The 24,172-nt window shown below is 33.6% G+C and overlaps 1 protein-coding gene and 1 non-coding gene across 2 annotated transcripts in view; one reads left to right on the top strand and one right to left on the bottom strand.

The window, feature by feature from the left end:
• Positions 1–24,172, top strand: part of LOC146528157 (GTPase-activating protein CdGAPr-like) — a 53,036-nt gene that overhangs the window by 3,005 nt on the left and 25,859 nt on the right. The window lies entirely within an intron of this gene.
• TRNAK-CUU (transfer RNA lysine (anticodon CUU)) lies at positions 9,457–9,529 on the bottom strand. Its single transcript has one exon. It is a non-coding gene; the product is annotated as a tRNA-Lys (tRNA).

The following is a 24,172-nucleotide window of genomic DNA, read 5'->3' as shown; positions in this document are numbered from 1 at the left end:
AAATTGTTAAGACATTTCGACATTGTCAACTTCAAAGTTTACAATTAAATTTTATTTAAAGAAACATACTCTTTGTTGGACAAAACGAGCATTACCTAATGCCTTAAAAAACCATTAGTCACTTTCATACTTCACAGTCAAACAAAAAACCTGGGGAAACAGTTAAATAACCGACAAAAAATGTACTGACAAGTACATTTGAAATGTCTTAAGTAAAGAAATAAATAGTAATATAACTGTAAGTTTAAATGACAATTATAAATTTAAAGCTATCGTGGCGCCGTGGAAGTTGTGGGCTCGATCACCATTTGGAAGGATGGTAGTAGGTATTTTTATTTAACCGACTTCAAAAAGAAGGAGGTTATCAATTCGACTGTATTTTTTTTTAGTTTATAGCGGTACCTGTTCCCCTTTCTACACTGTGATTCTGTACACTGTCCCTCTTTCCAGATGCGTTGCGTCTTTAGGAGCGGAACCCAACGCCGCACTTTGTCTACTAGGGCGACATAATAAAAATAATTCTTCCCCTGCGTAGGAATAGAACCGCGTTTACCGTCAGACGTTGTGCCACGATGGAATATATCGTTAAACACAATACTCTCTTTTAAGATATGCTGGTTAAACACAATATCTAACGTTCTCCTACTTTCTTTACTAGGCCAGAGGTTACGGGTTCATTTCTCATGACAATGAATTCTATTTCGTCTTACATCTACTTATATGAAGAATGTTTCGGTCTAATAAAGACGAAAGCACAAAGTTTCAGGACCGTTACCCAACACGCATTGTATTCAAATTACTGATGCGTTGAATATGGTATAGTACCATATACGATGTAGAGCATATAGAATGTGTAAAAATATATAGTATTTTATAATTTATTAATATTATAAAGTGAAAGAATTTGTTCAGTTGAACGCGCTGATCTCAAGAACAGTTGGTTCGATTTGTTTTTTTTTGTGTTGGATAGTCCATTTATTAAGGAATATGTTATTCGGCTTATATTATATCGACTTAATTGCTTGATGTAACCCACTGTAACTGCGTGCGTATGTGTATATATTTTTAGTTATTTATAATTGGCAATACGGGCGAAGCCTCGGGTTAACGCTAGTATAATATAATATTATACAATATCTTATTTTTTATATTTTAGTTGAAAAATCTACTTTCCCCGTGAATAGATAGTAAAAACTTGTTAAAGTTTTATTTTTATTAATGAGCGGATATGGTAATAGGGTAATAGTAGATATTATCGTACCGCAGTGGGTAATGTCTGACAAGATGATGTCTGAGAAGATAAACGCGAAGTTGAGATCCGCCACTCAATACACAAAGTCTCAAAAATTTTGCGCGAAAGGAGTGTCTTAACACTAGGTTCCCTCTGCCTACTCTGCTATATGCGTGAAGCCGAAAAATTTATCATATCCCAAGTGGGGATCGAACCGACAACCCTTCTGTAGAACTCCTAACATAAAAGTGGTAGTATTCCAAGAAGAGGCACGTTTCGCTACCAAATGCATATATGGCGGTCGGTCACTTACAAACCGCAGTCACGTATCGTGTAATGAGCGTTATTGTTCCAAAGAAAGGTAGGCGAGACCGCTAACTGACAAATGTCAACTCAACTACATAAAAGTTTAAATATTTTTATTAGCCTCTCGCCGTATTCTTCATTTAGCGGAGTAGGCAGAGGGAACCTGGTGATAAGACACTCCGTTCATTGTATATTTATATTAATGTAAGACTTTGTATTTAAAGAATCATTTGAAGAATATAATTATTAAACATTTTTTTCTATCTATGACAATGGGTCCATAGAACAAAATAATGACACCAATAGAATTGCTCGGGACATTTTTACACAAAGCTTATCTGAAGCTCTCATATAAAAGCACAATGGGGTGACCTACAATGACAGTGTGTTTACTAGGTCAGCTTGAAAAATGTGCCTGTTTTAATTGACTTTTAGTTTCACGCTTCACCTGGTAGGGTAGGCACAGAGAAACTGGAAGTCTAGTGTTTAAACACTCCCGTTAAGAAATATATAATCAATTAATCATTCTTCCTATGGGGATCGAACCCATAACCGTGCGTTTACAATCAGACGCTTCCACTGTGCCACAATAACTTTAAATTTATAATTGTCATTTTAATTACAGTTATATTATATTCTTTACTTAAGAAGTTAATATATTTCAAAGGTATTATTTGTTAAATTGTTACTACTCTTTTTTCTGGATTTTTAACTGATTCCCCAGTTTTTTGTTTGACCATGAAGAATGAGAAGTGACTAATGATTTTTTTTTAAAAGTTAAACAATGCTCGTTTATGATCAACAAAAAATATTATATTTAGTCGAATTGATAACCTCCTCCTTTGATAGAAGTCGGTTAAAGTATGATTATTAAAATAAATTTGATGATTCTGGTCTGCTACTGCCATGGAGCTAAAAACATCATGTACTATATAAGTTATTTAAAAAAAATACTGTACCGGAACAAAAAATGAGTGTCAATGTCAAAATTCACCTTCAGACATGATTCACGGCGCGTCCGCGGGTTTCACTCACGCTACGCTTTGTAAATACTGAAGGTTTACAAATTATTTATTTTAAAAAAATGTTTAAACGTAACTACTGTAGATAAGTTTTTTTATTAATTAGTATCGAGCTATCAAAGAAATAAAAATGTTTAAATAATCACTCGTGCACCAAAAAATATCTATCTACCACAATTATTTGTAACATTTGTGAAACAATCGCAGATATTCGATACGCTGAAACTGAATCCGCGACCTTCCATTGATACTCAGGTACATGCAACAGAAATGCGTGGATAACATTTTTAGGGTTCCCTGCTCGAAAGGTTTCAACGGGCTCTCATTACTAATCCTCCGCAATTTGTCTGTCTGTTACATAATGTTTAAAGTTCCTTTTTACAATATGTATAGAAATTTGAACATACCTTTTAAAAAAGCATTACTATTCCCTAAATGTGAAATAGTAATTTAAAAATGTTAAATATATTTGTTGTATTTTTTTTAAGATTTCAATATAAATTTACTATTTTTTGTTATTTTTTATCGGACTTCAATTTTTTAAAACTACCAGTGTATGAATAATATACAGAGTGTGTGATATTGTTGGAGTTGTAGGTATAATAACTTCCAAGCTGTGTGCTAAATTTCTTAATGTTATGCATGTTTACATGCTTGTTCACAAATTACTTGGAAAACGAATTTATGAACAAGCATACAAACAGCAATATATAATAGTTAATAATCCAAAAATCATCAAAATCGGTTATGTAATTTTTAAAAAATGTGTATCCACGCATTTCTGAAGTCAACGTTAAAAAAATATAGATTTCAATATACGGCACCCATTTTATGAATGATTAACAAGCTCTTAACCATTTTTTATTATAATCTGTCATAACAATTTAACTTTAGCAACGTATTTCACAATTAAAGAACTCAATCAATAGAAATCTTGGCAAGGTCGTCATTTGATACGTAAAGAGAGAAGCTAGGTTGAAGGCATTTTACGTTTTAAGCCTAAGATATAGAGTACAGTCTAGATTTTGATGTGACCTGAGATCTAGACCTAACCGCATTGTGGTCGATTGAGATACATATATTGTGTACGAGAGAAGGTGAGTCCAATTTGTTGTAATCATACTTAATAATTATATTTATTTATATTCATCTTCAAGCTGTATTCCGCATATATCAGGGTAGACAGAGAGTACCTAGTGATGAGACACTCCGTTCTTCACTTGCCTCCAAAATTTTGTGTGGTGAAATATAGCGACGCGGTTTGTCCTGTTACCGGAACGAGTAGGAACCGATCTACAACTGTCGCGGTTACAGTCAGGCGCTGTGCTGCTGCACCATAATTACCTTTATTTTACATTAAATTTTCACGATTCTATCCTAGGACATATTGGAAACATTTTATGTTAAATGAGAAACATAAATATGGCTTTGATTTAAAAATCTAAAAAGCTAAATTTGACCAATGTAATAATTCTATCATTATGAAATTTGGACTAAATTCATATAATTTATAGCATTTGTTGTAGAAAAAGATTGTTATTTTTAAGAGATATAAAATATCGATGACATCTCTTTGGATAGAAATTAGACATTTCAGTAATAGGTATATGACAAGGTTTTTAGGTCAAACCTGAAAGTCCTACCATAGTAAATTGGAAGACCCATTTGTCTAATGAAAATATAGCGAAATGCCTCGTAACGTATATAGGTTAAAGGGGTGGCGGTGGTATGCCACAAAGTATTGAAAGCTAAGCTATAGAGAACATTGGAATTTCATTTGTCTATTACTTTTTTTTAGCTTTACGTTTTCTATTTCGTATCTAGAAGAGACCTAAGGTAGGCTGAGGGAACCAAGTGTTATGATACTCTGTTTCCTAATAATTCATTCCCCCAGTGGATATGTAGTCCATGTTTTCATTTGAAATTACCTTTTCATATTTTTTTGGCCACGATGGTCTCAATATAAACTATAATATTATAGCTATAAATATAAATCAAACCTAAGAGACATCAAAGGTCACATGACTCACACCCTACTCAAAGTCCCTGTGGGCCATAATACCCTATATAATACACCGGCCCATATAATTGTGCAAATATATTGCACAATAGGTAGAAGCCGTTGTAGTGCAGCGGCACAGCGTCTGACTGTTACCGCGACGGCGCACGATGATTACGGGCTCGATTCCCACGAGTGGGAATTAATTATTTTAATTTTCTCGTTCTGTTAACACGACAAACCCTCTGGTTGGTTTCCCTCTACCTACCCTGCTATATGCGGGATTAAGCGTGATAATATTTTGGCTGTAATGAAGTAAACTGAGTTAAAAATATTTAGTTAAACCAACTGTTCTAAGCTTAAAATAGATCAAATTATAAACAAGGTACCCGGTTACTTTTAGCTTTTACACTTTATAAAAGTGTAAACAAATCTAAGCGTTTAAAGTAACTTTTGTATGGATATATGATTAACATGTGTATTACGCGGCGTTGGTGGAGTTGAGATCCGCGATGCGACATCTTGTGTATTTAAATGCAGGACTTTGACAATAGTGTTCTGCTTTATGCGCATTTTGAATAATATACTCTGTGTGTCTTCCTTTTAAAATCTATACTAATATAATAAAGCGGAAGAGTTTGTTTGTTTGTTTGTTTGTTTGTTTGAACGCTAAGATCTCTGGATCTACTGGATCGATTTACTTTGTTTTGAGCAAAAAACATATTCACGCTTTCTTCGGTATATCGCGGATTAGGTATTTTTTTTTGACAATTTCCGCGTTTTATCTATGACTATGAGTTGATATTGAACACACAATCATCGCGTTCAAAGTCAGATTCCGCCCCATTTCGCCACGACGAGCTCAATTTAACAGCTGCAGGTATATTGGGTAATGGGAACTGTACAATATGTATTGTAACGCAATGCGGACCTCGATATAGGTCAAGGATGGAACACGATTTACGATCGGATTTACTTTGAGATCTGTACGTATTGGAACGAATGTCATATTATATTTGGACTAGACTAGTTTTCGTGTACCGAAGCTAAATGCGACGGTGAATTCTAGAGACATTTAACACTAGGTTCCCTCTGCCTATCTTGCTATATGATACAATGTAAAGGAAAAAACGGAAAGTCTCTTTTTAGTATGAATATATTGAAATCCTCTGTCAGCGCTTAGCTAAGGAAAGAAAAATCTTGAGGAAAGACGGTACACTATAGTCGGTAGACGGTAATCATTATCCAAATTGTATTGGAACTGTAGACCCCTCCTGGCTAGGTCTGTATCCCTAGCGGGGAAGTCTACGCAAGAAATATAAACTAAGCTTAAATAAATAGTAATGGTAGATGTTCTATTAATAACACAATAGAACTGTTTGGCAAACAGCAGCGTACTACGGTGGCCGCTTGCAATATATTGCAATGATAATTTGCATATAGGTCAAGGTTTATATGATGATGTGATGGTCCTTAGTCCTTGCGTATGTTTTGTGTTTGAATCTTACTTAGGGATAATTATATAAGAGCAGAATTGTAAGAGATGCCTGATTATAAATAAATAATACATATTTTTTACAGTTACACCCTTTATCCAGCCTATAGAAGGTAGACAGTCAGAATCCAGTGTCAAGACACTCCGTTCTCCTTGCCCTCTGATTGAGTACTAGTCGTCGCCTACAACTTTGTTTGTGAAGACTTTGAGACGTACGACGTCCGATTTTACTCCGTGGAAATTTAAAAAAATACTCTTAGCGTTTCCTCACACTTCCTAAACTACCTATATGTTAAATTGCAACTTTCTAACTGTGCGTTTGTCTATCAGTCAGTCGGCAACAAATGAGTTTTATATAGATTACAATATTTCTACTAATGAAGATGCAGAAGATGTCACAAAGTTTAAATTTGGCCAGTGGTTTGAGCAGTTTCAATTATAAATACATGATTAATCGTTTCGATATGTCAATTTTAAAGAAAGACCAACGCGTGGTGTTACTAATACATTTTAAAATAACTATTTTTCTAATGATTCTCTATAGTTTAAGTCTGAGTCAGAAGTCTCATGGCATCGGAAATTGCTTTTGGGGGTAGAGCCTTACTCATTCTGTTAAATGAGGGTAGACGAAAATAAAAAGTTATCATGTTTGTAGTCGTTGAGTGCATAAAAGATGTCTAGCGAATATGCACTGAGTCACTTCTCACCTCACTCATTTTACATTTCAATTTTTTTTAAGCTTCACGCCTGATAACCGTTCCCGCCACACTACCATTCCCGCGCGCGCTTTCTTTGCATTACTAGAGCTAAAACAACTAAATATTGCATTTCTTCGAGTGGAAATCAAACGAACAACGTGTGACATACAGTCAGAGGTTGTGTCAGTCGCGTGCCCTGGACCACGACTGCTCACAAAAATTTTCAAGTTTCCCACAAATTCTATACGTTTCTAGGTAAATTTGCACAAATTCACGCGAAATTTCTACCAACTCATCCAACATGATATAATTTGGGACGACGCCGTCTCGTCGCGACGGCGTCGTTATGACACCCCCATTGGATTTCTGCAGAAGGGTGTTTTACCCCCATGGGACGATAGCCAAATAGATTTAGTTATATGATGATTCAAATAGGAGTTCTATATTTTAAATGGTTTTTTTTTTTAAGTTGTTTTTAGTAGGAAATGATGACGCACTATGCTATAGTTTGTATTTTCATTTAACTTAATTATTCTTTTTATGCTATTTATTCTTTTCTCGTAACATGCAGTAACTTTATTGGATCCGTTCCCCACGCACCTCCCAATTTCCGAAACATTGCATGTTAAGTGATGAAACTCAATGCCAGTGCGGAGAAATTTTAACAATCGTATAATTTTTTCCCGAGTGAGGATCGAACACATTTTCTTTTTGATAACAAATTTTATTTTTTAATACAATCAAATTGTTATGTTTCCCTAAAGCTATCCGAATGGAACATTTAGTATTTATTCGTATGCATTTGTAGTCTTTAAAATAGAAGGTACAAAAAAAATCTTGTGAAATCTTCATTCCACAACATGTGAAAATTAAATTTAAGCACTACCTGCATTTAATCACTACGTGCATGGCTAAAGCATTAGCCAGTAGCATTAGTAGCAACTAATGGCCAGTGCTAGGATTACTTTACTATATCAAAATATTTGTACTCAATAAACAAAAAGTGCAAACACTTACGCAAACATGTAAAAAATCGATTTAAATGTACATTTTTTACATGTTGTTATAGAGCTATGAAACTTTCAGAGATTATTTAATATTAGTAGTTTTTATAATTACTTTCGGAAAAGAATCACCAGTTTACAAATAATACATTTTATAAAAAGCACAACTATTGAGCTATATTAAAGAAAAGTCAAGTATATCCCAAACCACTGAAAATCGGCTAACATACATGGAGGTGAATGGTTACTTGGGTCTTCTAAAAAAAATGTGAGTATAATATTATGTAGTGAATATCAAATACTATATTTGAAATATACTACATATGTAGAGGTATTCAACACATTTTTTCTAAATTTAAACCTTACGGTTACCATCTGCCGCAGTGTAAATAGTTTTTCATACTAATCTTCACGACGCTGACCACATGTTAGACAAAAAACACAAAACATTGCGACCTAAAGCTTTAGTTTCAGCATAAAATGTTTAAAGGATGGTTTTTGAAATAATTACTTTAAAAATTTAAAAACCCGCTTTACACTTTAATAAGGTGAATATATACGAGCACAAAGTCGATATATTTACTAGCAGACAGTCCAAGGTTCCATCAGCCATCTTCTATTTCCATCACCAAACCAGCTCCATGGTACCACAATATGAGAAAGTTACAGTTAGGCATAATAAAGCGCGACGAAAAAAAAAAGTAGCAGCAACAGCACCTTTTTCCTACCAAAGTAGATATTTTTTTTTTAACGATTTGTCCTTTTGTAACGTTGAATGCGCGATTTTTGCCCTTTTATACAAAAAACGGCACATTCTTAAGTGTTCCTTCATACAAAGTATGGGACCACTTGACCTCTCCGAGGTCTTTATATTAGAAGTTCCTTAAAAGTAGTAAGAGCACCTGGATATTTAGGGTTCTGTATAGAAGACTGTTTTACCTGTTTTATATTGACTGTTAGTCCGGTTATAAGGAAAGTTATTTATTAAAAAAATAGGTAGGAAAGACTTTAATTTGTGAACAAAGACAGCTTAGTGAATCATTCTATTTTCCATTTTTGTGATAGGTATACATTCCTTATTTTTTCCTTTATTTAAAAAAACACGACAATGCAAATTTCATTTATTTTTTAATGTTTCAAGAGACCTGTAGATTTTAATATTTAATATTGATTTCAGCTTGATACCATCACGCGACTTTGTGTTGTTGTACTGCAAGTGTGACGCTGCGCGTTAAATGGCGGAACTCAACGCTACGCTTGTATATATTTTAAAGATTGGATATGAAAATGTACCATAATAATGCTATAATAGTATATTTATCTTAATAATATATTATTAAACAAAGTAATAAATCATCTTGACTCGTTCAGTGTCGGTCTTCAACTTTAGATAAGAGGTCAAGTGAAGTACTTTGAAGGTGACAACGTATGAATACATAATATGTAAGTTTTTGTTCAGCTGTATCCTGCATATAGCAGCAGGGAACATAGAACCTAGTGTTAAAACACTCCGTTCCTCACACACCGCCCAATTTTCGAAACCTTGCGTGTTCACTGTTAGAAACGAAAAACTTAAATGTTAATTACCTATTATCGTATAAAAATAGTTAACCCTTTTTTAAAATAAAAAATAAATTTATATAATTAAAAACAAAACCAAACAAAATCAAAAATTCAAATGAAAAAGTAAAAAAGGAATTTCGCCCAACGTGGGGCTCGAACCCACGACCCTGAGATTAAGAGTCTCATGCTCTACCGACTGAGCTAGCCGGGCTGTTGGGAGGCCTACCAAATTGTTGTAGCCATAGAATTATGTATGACTGTCAATCACTTTCAGATAGACTCGCAATTTTAAAACGGATCGTTTAATCTAAAAATCGTGAAACTCCATTAATCTTTTTAGTCTCTACGATATCATATTAGAATATACATAAATAGTTACATTTACACATACGGGTATACTAATAAACACATTACTCTCTTTCGTGTCTGTCAGTTGGGTAAAAAGAAAATAATTTATTAGTTATTTCAAACGCTTAAACATAATCGAAACCACAGAATTCTATGGAATGAGTGAAAATATATTCATTTCGCACACTTGTTTGTGTCACTGTCACTTTAAAAGTATTTACCGACTTACTTTCTTATTTACAACCATTTTAATTTCACTCTAACTTCTACTTCACTTAAGTAACTCTTTCTTGTTCTCAAAGTATTTTCTTTTATATAAATTTTTTGTTTTGTTTCAGGTAAATTGGACAGGAAAGAATCTCCAAAGCTTGATAATAAAATTCAGGTTATGTTAAACTATATAAATGTTTTAAAAGTAAAATAATAATATCTACATACAATGTACTCTATACATTTATAAACAAATATTATATAACTGAAGAGTCTGTTTAGTCAAATGTGCTGATCTTAAAAGAATTATATTCATAATACCATTAAAAATGACATTCGAGTCGCGTGTACGTGACGGTCCTGAGTTCAATTCCTACTCGGGTGAATGAATTATTATCATTTCCTCGCTCTGGCCAGTGGCTACCCCGTGCCTACCCTGTTATATGCGTGATACAGCGTGAGCGGTGAAGTTAAAAAGAATAAATGAAGTCAAACACTGTCTTCGCGATAGTGCCTCAAGTCAGAGTGTACAGTAATGTTTCTATTGTTGTCAAATGACGAGTAGTACCGCGGGAATAGTGAGGTATCGATTGTATCTTTAGGGGCAGCGGCTTGTGAACATTTTTCCTGTTTATGTATTTGATTATAATGATGTATATATTCTTTTAAGGAAAATATTTATTAACGGAATAAAGTTTATAATATGACTAGCGGACGCGCGCAGCTTCGCTTACGTAATTAGGGATGAATTCTAATAAACCACGAAACATGTGTCTAATGAAATATTTTTGATAGTCTAAATTTCAAATTTTATAAAAATCGGTGGCGATTTAAAGATATTTCCATACAAACTTTCAACCCCTAATTTGCACCCTTAGGGGGTGAATTCTAGAAAACCATGAAACATGTGTTTAATTATATACGTTTAAGAGTCTGAATTTCAAATTTTATAAAAATTGGTGACGATTTAAAAAAACCTATGCAAACTTTCACCCCCTTAGGGGGAGAATTCTAGAAAACGATGAAACACGTGTTCAATTAAATACTTTTAAAAATCTAAATTTCAAATTTTATAAAAATCGGTGCCGTTTTAATTTTTTTTCCATACAAACTTTGAACCCCTATTTTACCCCTTTAGGGTTAAAATTTTTTAAAATCCCTTCTTAGTGGATGTCCAGATTATGAAAGTAAACATCTGTCCAAATTTCACGTTTTTACCATCAGTGGTTACGACTGTGCGTGCGTCTTACCTCAGTGAGTGAGGACAAGTCCTTTTATATATATAGATAATGTTTATAATACAAATTGTTTTTTTTTTAATTTCGTTGGTACCGTCGCATATTCCGCCCGTTAATATGCAATGTTTCGTAAATTAGGCAGAGCGTGGAAAACGGAATGTCTTAACACTAGATTTCTTCTGCCTAGCCTCTATGCAGGATACTGAGTGATGTCAAAAATAAACTATAACTTCATAGTTTAAAAAAAATAAAAGTATGGGCATAATTTATTGAATAAGCTCTTTCTCTAGTAGTAGAACCTGAATACTCAGAAGAAAATGCATATACAAAACGGATGTCACTTTTGACACTTTTTTATACAGACTACTTTTTTAAATATGTATTTTAATTATTTAAAAAAATACATTTCACTAATAATGTTTTCAACTTAGAGAGTTACGTACCACTGTAAGTTACTATAGAGTTTTTCTATTATTTTGTAACGGTCGGAGCAAAGGCCACGCGCTGTTGATGAATATGCCTCGTTATTATAACAGTTAAGTGTATATAATATTGTTAATTTTACAAATAAACTTTATTAACCTTACCTAACCTACCACCTAACAGTGTCTGACTGTAGGCGTGATGATTGTAGGTTCGATTAAGTTTATTTTTTAATAAAAAAAACAATGTAAATTCATAATAGATATAAAAAAACTACTATTGAAGCGTTAGAAACCGGTTTAAAACAAGTTGCTAGATCAATAGGTGGTCACTGTGACCGCTATAGGGCAAAGAACCTGTGCTCGGTGTAATGTTATACTATACGTTAATGTTTATCCACTGCACTTGAGTGACCTTTTGTTATCGTTCTATCGGAGAAAATATATTTGTTATTATAGGAAATATATTTCATTTCATTAATAAAGATAAAAGGCCACTCATGGCGCAGTGACACAATTGTGTGGCTGAAAACAAGACAGATTGTGGGTTCGATTCCCACTCAAGCCATTTCTTCGCTCGCGAGGCAAATAATTTGGCAGAAAATGGGAAAAGGAAGTGTATTAATGTGAACGTAGTGTCTTTACGTTGGGTTCCCAGGTTCCCTCTGCCTACCCTCGTAATTGCAGGATACACCGTGAAGCTGAAATAACGAAGATAATTACAATTTAATTGTGTTAAAATAAGTAGTTACAGTACCATGGCCTTCGTGGCACGCTTCGTAGGACAGCATTTGGCTGTAAATTCGAAGGTTCTTAGTTTGATCCCCACTCGGTGAAGTAAATTATTTTTAATTCCCCGCAAATAAAGTAATTTAATAAGACAAATTGCGGCGTTGAGTTTCGCCACTCAACACGCAATGTCTCGAAAATTGGGCGGTGCGTGGAGAGCGTAGTGTCTTAATACTGGGTTCCCTTTGCTTACTTAACTTTAATAATCTATGTGTTATATCGCAGAGTAACATAACTAGTTTGCTATCAAAGACTCATTATAGCCATATCAGCCTTGATTAAGTAATTCTAATATTATGTAAGCTTAAACATTTTAGATTTTACGATCGTTATTACGGGATCTGTAGCAGTTTTGTTTTTTTTTATTAATAAGTGATTAAGAAAGTGTCAGACAGTAGGTACGCGTTATGCATTTGACTTCCACCCTGGAAAATGTTTATGATCCTCGTTCTATATCTCAAATATTGTCCTACAACGTGAACGTACGTACGTACGTACGTGAAAATATCCTAATGCGAGAATCGAACCTACAACTCAAGTATTGAACGCAAAGCAACTCTTAGCTCATCCTCTGTGCGTTACCGGTTTCCTGCTAACTAGTCCGCTTTCTACTAAACTACTAATGTTACAGCTTTTATCTTTATGTATACACTAGCTTTTACATACGGCTTTGTTTCTTCTCCTGACACATTCTGAGTGCGGGAGGTACCTCTTACGGATGTACCTAAAGTAACTGCAGGTACAGTGGGTTATATCGAAACCCGGTCCACACTTTTCGCCAAACTTTCGAGGTATTGCGTGTTGAGTGGAGGAAAAAAATTAAAATATTAAATGTTCCATTTCCGAGTGGGAATCAAATCCACAACCACTACATTTACTGTAGTACCTACGCTTGTGCTTCTGCGCCATAACGGCCTCAAACATTTATGTATTAATTATATCAACATTTATGTATTAATTATATCTATGATAATGTTATATTACCTGCATCTCTAAACCAGTCCGTTACGCTCCACTAAAGTGGCAACATTCTTACGTATTCATATTACTGAGAATGGTTATCTCATGCCTTCATTTTGTATTAGTTACGCGCAGGAAATGAACCGAGTACTATCTGCTTTATTTTATAATCTATAACATATTTTAGAGGCCGCCGTGGCGCAGTGGCAGTGTCTGACTGTTAACGTGATGATTGTGAGTTTGATACTCTCGGGGACATGATTTATTTTCATCAGCGTTAACTTCTGCTGCTTGACATGTTTTCGGAAATTGGGGAATGGAGTGTTTTAACACTACTCCTTCTGCCTATTGCCTGCCAGTTATATGCGGAATACTTTGTGAAATTTAAAAAAAAATGTTTTATATATACAGTATTGATAGTTATTATAGTTGGCAGATTAGGGGCTATTTGGTAAACTTATGTTGAAGATGTGGGTTCAATCTTATTTTCAAGCATAGGACAGTGATCTCACAATAATAATAAATTTGTTTATTAGGATTTTGGTCCAAAAATAATATAAATAAAAACCAATATGTTTATTGTGAAGCCCTTGAACCTTGTATTTTTCCATTTCCGTAGGAATTTTGAGTCTTTTTTTAAAATTTGAGTTTAAGTCCAATAGTTTCGTCTGTGTGTTGCCTGTCGCCAGTAAGGGAAGAGTTTTAAAATATACTTATAATTTAGTTTTTTAATGTAACCTTTATTATATGATGTAATTCTGTAGTTACCACAAGCAAATAGTTACTCCAGTTTTATTACATCTAAACGCTGGTTTACTTCCGCACTTGTTTGAATTACACCAATTTAGTTTTCAACACAACTTTTAACTATTAAATGATTCATGCAAAGATAGCACAGTTGGAATGTTACTGATTGAAGCAATGGTCGAAATATCGACTCTTATTATATCCATAATAAGAGTCGATTCCTACCTCGGTCATCATTTTTAGATCATTTTTTCACCACTATCCAAGTCAACAGTTCCGTGGTGCATAGAAAAAATAGGCTTCTAAGTCAACGCTATCAGAAGATACGAGCGTTTATGCATCGTCTTTGCCGTATTTGGTTTGAATTTCACCGCACATTCTAAACTCATAGTTGTTGTTGTTCTTTGTCCATGGCGTTCTGAGCGAGCGTGCCGGAATCACTTCACAGAACCCATAGGGGTGTTCCAGTTAGTATAGAATTATGACAAGAAATGAGAACTGATAATTAAAAACCCCGGAACAAAAAGCACTAAAAAGTAAACAAACAACTAGAAAAAAGAGCTAAACATATTTTCTTGAATAATGGCTAAGAACACTCTTTATTAAGTCACATTTTAAATAAACAAAAAAATCCAAATCGATATCGGGTTACCTGTTCGGGAATTAGGAGCTACGATGCCACAGACAGACATACAAACATACATATAAACGTCAACTTCCTCTCTTAAAAAATCTTCATACATCCTATCATACAAACACTCTCTACTTCTATTAAATTTAAACAGGGGTTCGCTTCCGTGCATTTAGAATTATACCTACCAATTTAGTTTTCAACTCGCCTATTAAATTATTTCAAGCCGGATGTATGTACATAGCTATTGATTTTATTATATATAATTGTAGATCTAGTGAGTGAACGAGATGAAATGAAAAGTGTATAATCACTATGTTTCTTATTTTTTAACCGACTTCAAAAGCTAGTTACCAGTTTGACGTGACTAGAGGCCATCAGTTTGAAGGTGGAACTCTAAATTGTTTGATGGTATATGGTTTATAGTTTATAATCTAAAAAAGTTTTAAGAAATAAACTCATTACAAATATTTTTTACTACTAGGCTATAATCTACAAATCTATATATAATATTATGAAACTAAGGAGTTTATTTCAAAGGGTTAATCTCTGGAACTACTAATTTCGCCAATAATGTCAGTTGACACATGTACTTCTTACTTACACTTACACTACTTACTTATTTAGAAAAAAAAGGTAGCGTGGTGTTATCCCGCGCCTCTTGGAAATCCTTCCTGTTTCTCTGACCACTAAGCCATACGTTCTTATCAAGCTACGTCGAAATTCTTATACGCTTGTTACAACTTACCTTTGTTGTTAGCATCGCTGCAGGGAGATTAAAATTATATTATCTCATTACGTTTTTTTTTTTTGTTTTGCACCTTTTATTAATTTTTTTTTTCCTAAGTGTGGAAACTTTAAAAATGTTTAAAAAAAGGGCTCTTAATTTTGTCCATTGGGCGTGGCGAGCGAAACCGTAGGTAAATGTTAGTATTCTAGTATATGATATATGCAATATGCATGTATACATAATATCAAACCATGCAAAGTGTGAAATGAATCACAGCGTCTATGCAATAAACCGCTACGTTCACTTTCGCCGAGACAAATCCGTGAAATCAAATGTCATGGTGTTGTCAGTGTTGGGTGTTATTTTTGTACTAAGTATTAGTGATATTTTTTGATATTTTTTTTAAACGATTTTTTTATATTGAAACTCAAGAGAAATTTGTTCAAAGGTTAAAATAACCTTAGCTTAGCAAATATGCTATGATTTTAATCGGCAAAGAAGCTATTTTAATCTACATAAAAGTAGGTATTAGTTATTGTGGAACAGTTCCATATCTATGTGTAACCAGATTACAGATTTTTTTGTTTATTATTCTGTTCCTTACACATTGGACAAATTTCAAGACTTTGCGTTTTGTTTGGTGCAACTTAACGCCGTCTTCATTACAAAACACTCCAAATTCAAATACGATCACTCCGTTCTCCACTTTAAACTTAATACTTCTAGGTTCTACTGTTTACATTGTTTAATTAATTAGAATTTTCATTTTCAAAATAATAAATAAACAATGTAATAAACTACTACCACAAAGTGTAATTTCCACATATATTCATCAAATATCACTAACAGTATCTATTAAATTTTTCCCCATTTCTGGGCAAATTCAATATGCAGATATAAAATGAAACGACTCACGTCTAGCCGATGATTGTCTAATGACAGCCGTTAACTCTTGTTTTCGTTTGGTAACAGTGAAAATGATATGGTTTCACTTATTTTATTATACACTTAGATGTGTTTATGAATATTTATATAATTATTTGTTAGAATACGTAAGTTTATTGAGAAAATTGGTATAGAGAGAGAGCTAGTTCCTATTCGAGGGAAACAATTGTTTTCATTTATTTCTTTTGGTAACGAAACAAATGATACTGCGTTGAATTTCATCACAAAACGCAATGTCTCAAAAATTTAATGAAAAATGGGAACGAGGATCCTGAATCCTAATACTATGTTCCCTTGACCTACCATGCTGTAATAAAAAAGAAAGTGTTATATTTCTCTCTATTCTCTGTCCAATTAATGAAACACTTTGTTTGGTAATGAATATGTCAAATACGAGTATGACGTGTTGAGTTTATAATACCTACAACAACACAGCCGCTTTAATGAAACACTATTTTCCTCTAAGATTTTTTTGTAGAGTTCAATTTTAAATTCTTATGTGTATTGATTTAAATAAATAAAAAAAAGCAAGTGTAGTAGTAGTATTTGACGTAATAAAATCTATCGACTGGAAACTTTTCTACCTCAAACAAGATTTGTATTCGCGACCTTCGCTGTGATAGATAATGACGGTAAGTGCTCCTGCATTTTAAACGTCTAATGAGTAAGTCCACTTTGACCTTTCAATTTATTATCTGATTGTGAGTCAAAGGACGTTTGTTACCTTGAAAGGAATGAATTGTTAGATCGATTTCTTGTATCGCTAACTGCTACCTGCGGCTTTGCCACCGTGGTCTAAGTGTAATAACTACTCGTTGTGTATGACACATATGACACATTCTGAATGCTCGAAATAACTCTGGCCGCAGGCACAGTGGGTCTCGATACAATAAACCTATTAGCGCGATGTAATATAGCCTTGCTTGATAAATTGACTACAGAAATATATTTTTAATTAGAACCAATATTTCCTGAGATTACTTATTTTTACTTATTGTTTATATATTTTTTAGCTTTATTCTTTTTATACCGGATTCTTGTGCTTTTATTCCGTTCTCCGCTCTGCTCCTGAATTCGAGACATTACGCGGTGAGTGGCGTCACTCAACATTTTCTCTAATATGCAGAAGGAATTTAGAGTTAGGACACTCTATACTCGTATTTCCGACATTTTGCGTATTGATTAGCAGAACTCAACACTGCAATTTGTCTACCAGGGCGAAGAAATATAATTCCCCCAGTGTCGAACTCACGGCCTTCGCGCTTGCAGTCATGTAGAGTCCCACTGCGCCGCAATGGTCATGAATCTTATTGACCACAATTCTCATTAGAATGCTAGAATCTAGATACTACGTATGTGTTTGAATGTGAAACATTTGTCATATCCTCTTGCATTTTAAACACTGACGTACATTGATTGTATTGCGTCGTGTGCTGTTGTACCTGGGGGAGGTATTTTTATATACATCGGTATGTAAAATACATAGAACTAGTTAACGATACTAAAATGCAAGAAACTGCATTTAACCTACGTAACGTAGATGACAATACAATTATGTGATATCATGACCATCAAGCTCCACCATGATGGAGACAAGATTTGAAAAGTGGAACTCGTCAGAGGATTTGTTTGTGCCAGCGAGCTACTCATGGTAAAACTTACATGTATATATATATAGCTTGTATATTTATAGTTCCGGGCACATTCTATGCACTTGTAGCACTTTGTGCAAAAAAGTGATTTTTTTTTTAACTTCATTATTTTCTTTCAAATGAATACAATAGAATATTTGTGTAAACTATCTATGGACAAGAGAGTGGAGAGAGTTTTTTTATAACTCCCAGTATATAGGGTACAAGTTGTAGCCGGCAACTGCGTTTGTGTGAAATACAATACTTAAAATCTTGTTCTTCCCCATTTCTCGTACTACCGGAAGGAAGATTCACACCATAGTGCCAGTCACGGTCCAATGTAGCATTCATAGGTACCCACTACCGTGCCGGTCAAGTTCCGGTCCAATCACGATACAACAATACTTATCGCACAAGAATATTAGACCACACCGAAAATTAACCATGACCGGCGCTATAGGGGCGTGGCGCAAATCCTCTCTTTGTATATCCCCTACTCCCCAAGAATCCTACGTAACAAATTTCAGTGTTCAACGCCGCGCAGTTTTGGCTGTGCAATGTCTGTCAGTCATTCAATAACGGAAGAGTTTTAAATATATTATAAGTAGATAGATAGGTTCAAAATATATAAATATAACAAATCAATCAATAGTATAATGCCTTGTTGTTTACGGAAAGATTTTAATTAACCAGATCGCGTCTCGAACACGCATCACTTGACAGAAACTACTGTGCAGCCATCATTTACAATGTAAAGATCGCGGTACACTTGGTTTCAAATATAAATTGAAAAATGTGAAATACATTGCGCAGCGTCTGACTATAAAACTCATTCACGGCGTTGAGTTCCGCCACTCAACACGTCTTGAAAACTTAAGTCGAAAGTGGGGAACGAGGTGATTTAATACTTAGGTAAGGTTTGGAATACAGTGTAAAGTACAGACCCTTAATATGTGCCTGCCATATGCATTACTCGTATTTTATGTGAGAGTGGGACAAGACACTGTTTTTCAAAAAGAAAAGTTGCGTATTACATTTTTGAAGAACACATACATATTGTCAATAGTTCTTCCGGGCGTAAACTTAACACCATCATGTGCAGTCTGACACGATTTAACGAGGTAGAGATAGAAAGCGGGAAACGAAGTGTCACGACACTAAGTTCCCTCTGTGTTCCCTACTTTTTTTAACTTAATTTTTAACTTTTATTAATTTTAAATATGTTTTACATTAAATTATATTTTTTAAGCATTAATTTGAATTAGACTTAACTATTTCCTACATTCCTAGTGCACCCACAACTTACAACCTCTTTAACTGTTCATGTCGTTTTTTCTGAGTGTAACGCCAGCAATGGCCACTTAAAGTTTTTGCCACATTTTTTATATAAATATCTCATAACTGTTAGATAATGCAAAAAGTCACTTTGAATTTGGTTATTGTTAAGTCGATACGTAATTTACTACTGAATATTAACTATTTCGCAAAATTTTAGACTGTTGTGATATTGATTTACCCTAAAAAAAATACCTTTGTTAAAATTGTAAATTAACTTTTTCTGGTTATATGTAGAGCTGCGTTTAGTTACGCTATCAGATACTCAGTAAATATAAATTGATGGATAACGATTTTTGCGATTATTCATTTCATATTAAATGTATGTAACATTTCTATGCTTGTGGTCTTAAAGGCTATCCAAGTTGAGTAGAGATGATAAAATCCTGTTTAAATTAATTAAATCATTTTTTTAGCTTCGCGCTTAAAAGTGTTAAAACACTATTTCCCACACATGGCCCAATTTTCGGGACAATACGTGGTGATTGACGTAACTTAAAAATATAAACATTCCCTAGAATATGTATAGAACCCACAACCATCGCGCTTACTATCAGATACTGCCCCACTAAGCCACGACGACCTCGAGTGAATCATAGTTGCATTAATATTTAATTATTTACCAACACTACGTGACGACTTTCACACCAACTATCCTACTATGTTGATACTAGATACCGGCTTGCCTACTTAAATGCAGGTCTTCTTGGTATAGATATTGAAATATCTAGATTTTATTTAATAGTAATAGTTTAAAGTTTAGTGTGTGAAAATTTTGTTTGTTTGAACGTGCTAATCTCAGGAACTGGTTGTTTGAATTAAACAATTATTTTTGTGTCTTACAGCGCATTTATCGCGGAAGACTATATGCAAACTACTAAGACAACATGACAATCGTTTCAATGTAACCTTCGGTACCTGCGGTCAGAGTTAGACTGTGTCATGTCACATGTGTCATACATGCGGGCGAAACCACAATTAAAAGCTAGTCGTTCATACAAATCCCATTTGAGTTGTTTGTTTTAAAAAAACACAAAGAACAAACAATTATGAAAGGGCCATTGTTCTTACCGTACCTGTTGTGTAGACGTTATGTCAGCGATTGTCTAATACATACATACATACATCCATCGGTTATCGCATCAATAGTAATATGACACTTTAAATAGTATTTATTAAATTATATTACTTTATATAGATCTGTGATGTCTGCACTGCGTTTGGTTACGAACATGAAGGTTTTGGGTTCGATTCCCACTCAGAGAAATGAGTTATTTTTTCTGATTTCCTTGCTTCGTATAAGACAAAATATGGCTTGGTGGAACTCGAAGCCGAGCTCTGCCTCGACAACAAAGCAAAGAATTGAAAATATTAAATATTTAAATTCCTCAGGCGAGATTGAACTCACGATCTTCTGACTTTTTCAGTCACACGCTTCTGCCCTTGCACCACGATTTCTTCAGTTAGAACCCGTAATTTCTGAGATTAACGCGTTCAGCCAAACAAACTCTTCAGGTTTGTAATATAAGTACCTATAGATATCTCAAATCTAGACAGACTATACAAAATCGATCTAATCTGACTTCCTAGTTGGGAGCGAGGCGATTGACCTCACTAGATACGGCTAAAAGGATTCGCCATACATGCTGAAGTGGCTATTGTTATCGAAACTTGCGATACTTATACTATACTTAAAGTTAATATGAACATAAGGTTTTTTTTACTAGCTTTTATATGTGGCTTCACAAGCATGGTCAAATGAATATAAGTAACAGTTGGGTTATGACACATGACACATTCACATTATTATTTTTTTACTTCATGCCCGGATAAACTTGCATGTGTTAGGGAAGGCAGAGGACTTAATGTTGACAATCCGTATAGAGTGGAGGAACAGGAAAATGAAAATAACTACGTCGATTGGAATTCGAATCCGTGGAAAAATTTTGATTCATCCACATACTTTTATAGGCGTTATATTGTCTTTTGCCTAATATATTTTATTATTTAAAACAGAGAAAAGATAGCAAAGTCTTTATCTAGCTCGATTTATACAAGAGTTCAATTAATAACATGTTTTGTAAATTAAACAATTAACAATAATACTGACATATTTCACCATAATGTCAAAACTATACCTTACGAGTGTTACCCTATTTTTATAATAATTTTCCCTACCGATGGTTATCTGTGTTAGGGGTTTTTCACTTTATTAACCAATTACGGTCGGCATTTCCTGCTTTTATAGATTTTTCAATTAAACATAGTAATTTTTTTATACAGTATAATTTCTAAAGCTTTGTAAAATTAGTTTGTATAGTTAGTTAGAATATTAAACTCTGCCAACGTATAACTAGTGTCTCTTAATGAAGAAGAGAAGCAGTTCACGTTTCATTGCTAGCATCTGACATTATTACCAGTATATCAAGGTGGGTAAGAGTATTAAGAAACCTGTATAATACTGACAAGTGCTAACAATATGTTGGTAGAAAGCTTCAGCAGATGCACCTCTGCAGGTCAGATGGCAGACGCTCCTCCTAAACGTATCTAATTAATCTTTTTGTCCATATAATAATCAACGTATCTAATAAAATAAATTTTTATGTTTCTTTGAGTCCCTTTTTAGTTTTATATATTCACTAGTGGACCCGGACGCGGCTACGCCTGCTTAAACTATAAGTATATTTATTAAATATATTATTTTCAGTTTTCAATAGAATTAGTGATAAAATATAACATAAGCTTAAATAATCAAAAAGAATAATAAGTAGAGACATATTATTAGAAAAAATATCAGAGAAATTGAAAACCAACTTAAGAAGTAAAAGTAACTATAGGATATTCTTAATATTAGAAAAAGTACCTAAAACTACCTAAAAATATTTTTTGCCAACAATATCAAATAAAATAAGAAGAGAACCAAAGTGTATTTTAAATTAATTATAAACAGCAATTAAAGTTCGAAAATGTATGAAAATTTATAAAACCATCAACGTCATCTGCCCGTTCGCGTCGGTCATAGTCGTACAATGCCGCTCGAAGGCTAGGTCATTTCGAATCAGTGACATCTCCTTAATTATTTATTAGAATGTTATACAGTAAACTATAATTACAATCTAGATAAAATGCTAAAAGTGACTATTATATTTATTTTCATAAATGGATGGATGAGCATCAAAAAGTCGCCGTCAGACGGTCGCGTAGCAACGACCGTTGTTATTAACATGGCAGAATAAATTGCATGTCAAATTAGAAAGTATTTTAATATATTAGTATATATGTGTAATGTAATGTTATGTAGCCTATAGCACTTCTGAAGAATGCAACTTTCATACAAAACAAAAACATAGTAAATCGGACCACTAGATCCAGAGATCTTAGCGTTCAAACAAACAAACAAACTCTTCCGCTTTATTATATTAGAATAGATTTCTATCGAACAATGAACAGAGCGCAGGAAAGTATTTAAAATTTGATGAATTTGAAACACATTTGTTTCCAAGAAACGTTTGAATATTTACTTACAGTAAATACATACAAAATGAAGCAACAGCATCTGACTAAACTAAATATTTAAATGTACAAAGGACTTGGTATTTTCCTTATTTTAAAAATTTATAAACTCGGACGCAAGGTTCAAATTGAATTAAGTCGACATAGATATCGAAGTATGTAAATTGATTAACTGAAAGATATATATTTCAGAGGCCGTCGTGGCACAGGGGCAAAAACGTGTAACTGTGAACGCTACGGTTATGGGTTCGATTCCCACTTGGGGGAATAAAGATTTTCTTATAATTTAATTTTCATTTCTTCGCTCTGGTAACGAGGCAAAACGCGACGTTGAGTTCCGCCACTCAACACGCTTTAAGAATTCGGCGGAAAGAAGAGCCTTATTGAGAACCGGAGTATCTTAACACATTGGTTATGGTTGGTTCCTTCTGAATATCTCGGTAAGTGCGGGATACAGCGTGAAATTAAAATACCTAAATAATTTTAATAAAAGAATAACGATATATATTAAAAAATATGCTTTAGTACTATTTCGCTTTTTTAAGTTTAGATGTGTAAAGATTAAATAATATATACTAATAAAGATAATTTAACAAAACAATGTATGTGCATCTGTTCAATTGAATTTCCACAAAGTTTCTACCCACGCACTGACAGACGAGGCATTGATTTATGTATTAATAAATTTTATATGAGTATGCCCGTGACCCCAAATGTAATACCTAATACTCAGTGATTGTCTTTTGAAAACTGAGGTATTTTAGATTAATGGTGGTGAATTTGAATATCGGTTTAAATAATATGATAATTGAACTGTGATGTTTCTAGTGATGTATCTTTTTTGTTTTCCACTTATATTTTCCATACAAAATATTATACCAAATGTATAAGGATGTAAACATAGAATGCAGCGAGGATAATCTCTGTCTATTTTTTTGCCTATTAAAATTTTTGAGTGCAGGTTTTGTGATCGATTCTTTCTTCTTTATCTTTCTCATTAGTTTCCATATGTTTTGATATGTATTTTTTACATCTTGCTTATCTTTTTTATGTACTAATCTATCTAATCTATTAAATTCGACATTATATTATTTATCCTTTTTTCTCTTACTCTATTGTATTCTATCTCGTTTGTTAATCGGTTGCACCATTCAATGAAAGGATCTGTTTTTGTTTTTTCATTATTAACTTATTTCTGTCACCATACGGGCACATACTGTTAAAGAATGTGTTTCTTAACTAAATACTTTCTTTCCGAAAAAGTAAACACGTTGATATTAAATACTTTTTTTAAGCTAACGAGTCTTAACTACAGCAATATATACTAGCGACAAATATTTTTTAAATTTTAGGTC

This window comes from Heliconius melpomene, chromosome 20 (assembly GCF_056956725.1).
Source record: "Heliconius melpomene rosina isolate 202511_hmr_F chromosome 20, ASM5695672v1, whole genome shotgun sequence".
Lineage (NCBI taxonomy): Eukaryota > Metazoa > Arthropoda > Insecta > Lepidoptera > Nymphalidae > Heliconius > Heliconius melpomene.
This window is presented reverse-complemented; position numbering and strand designations above follow the sequence as displayed.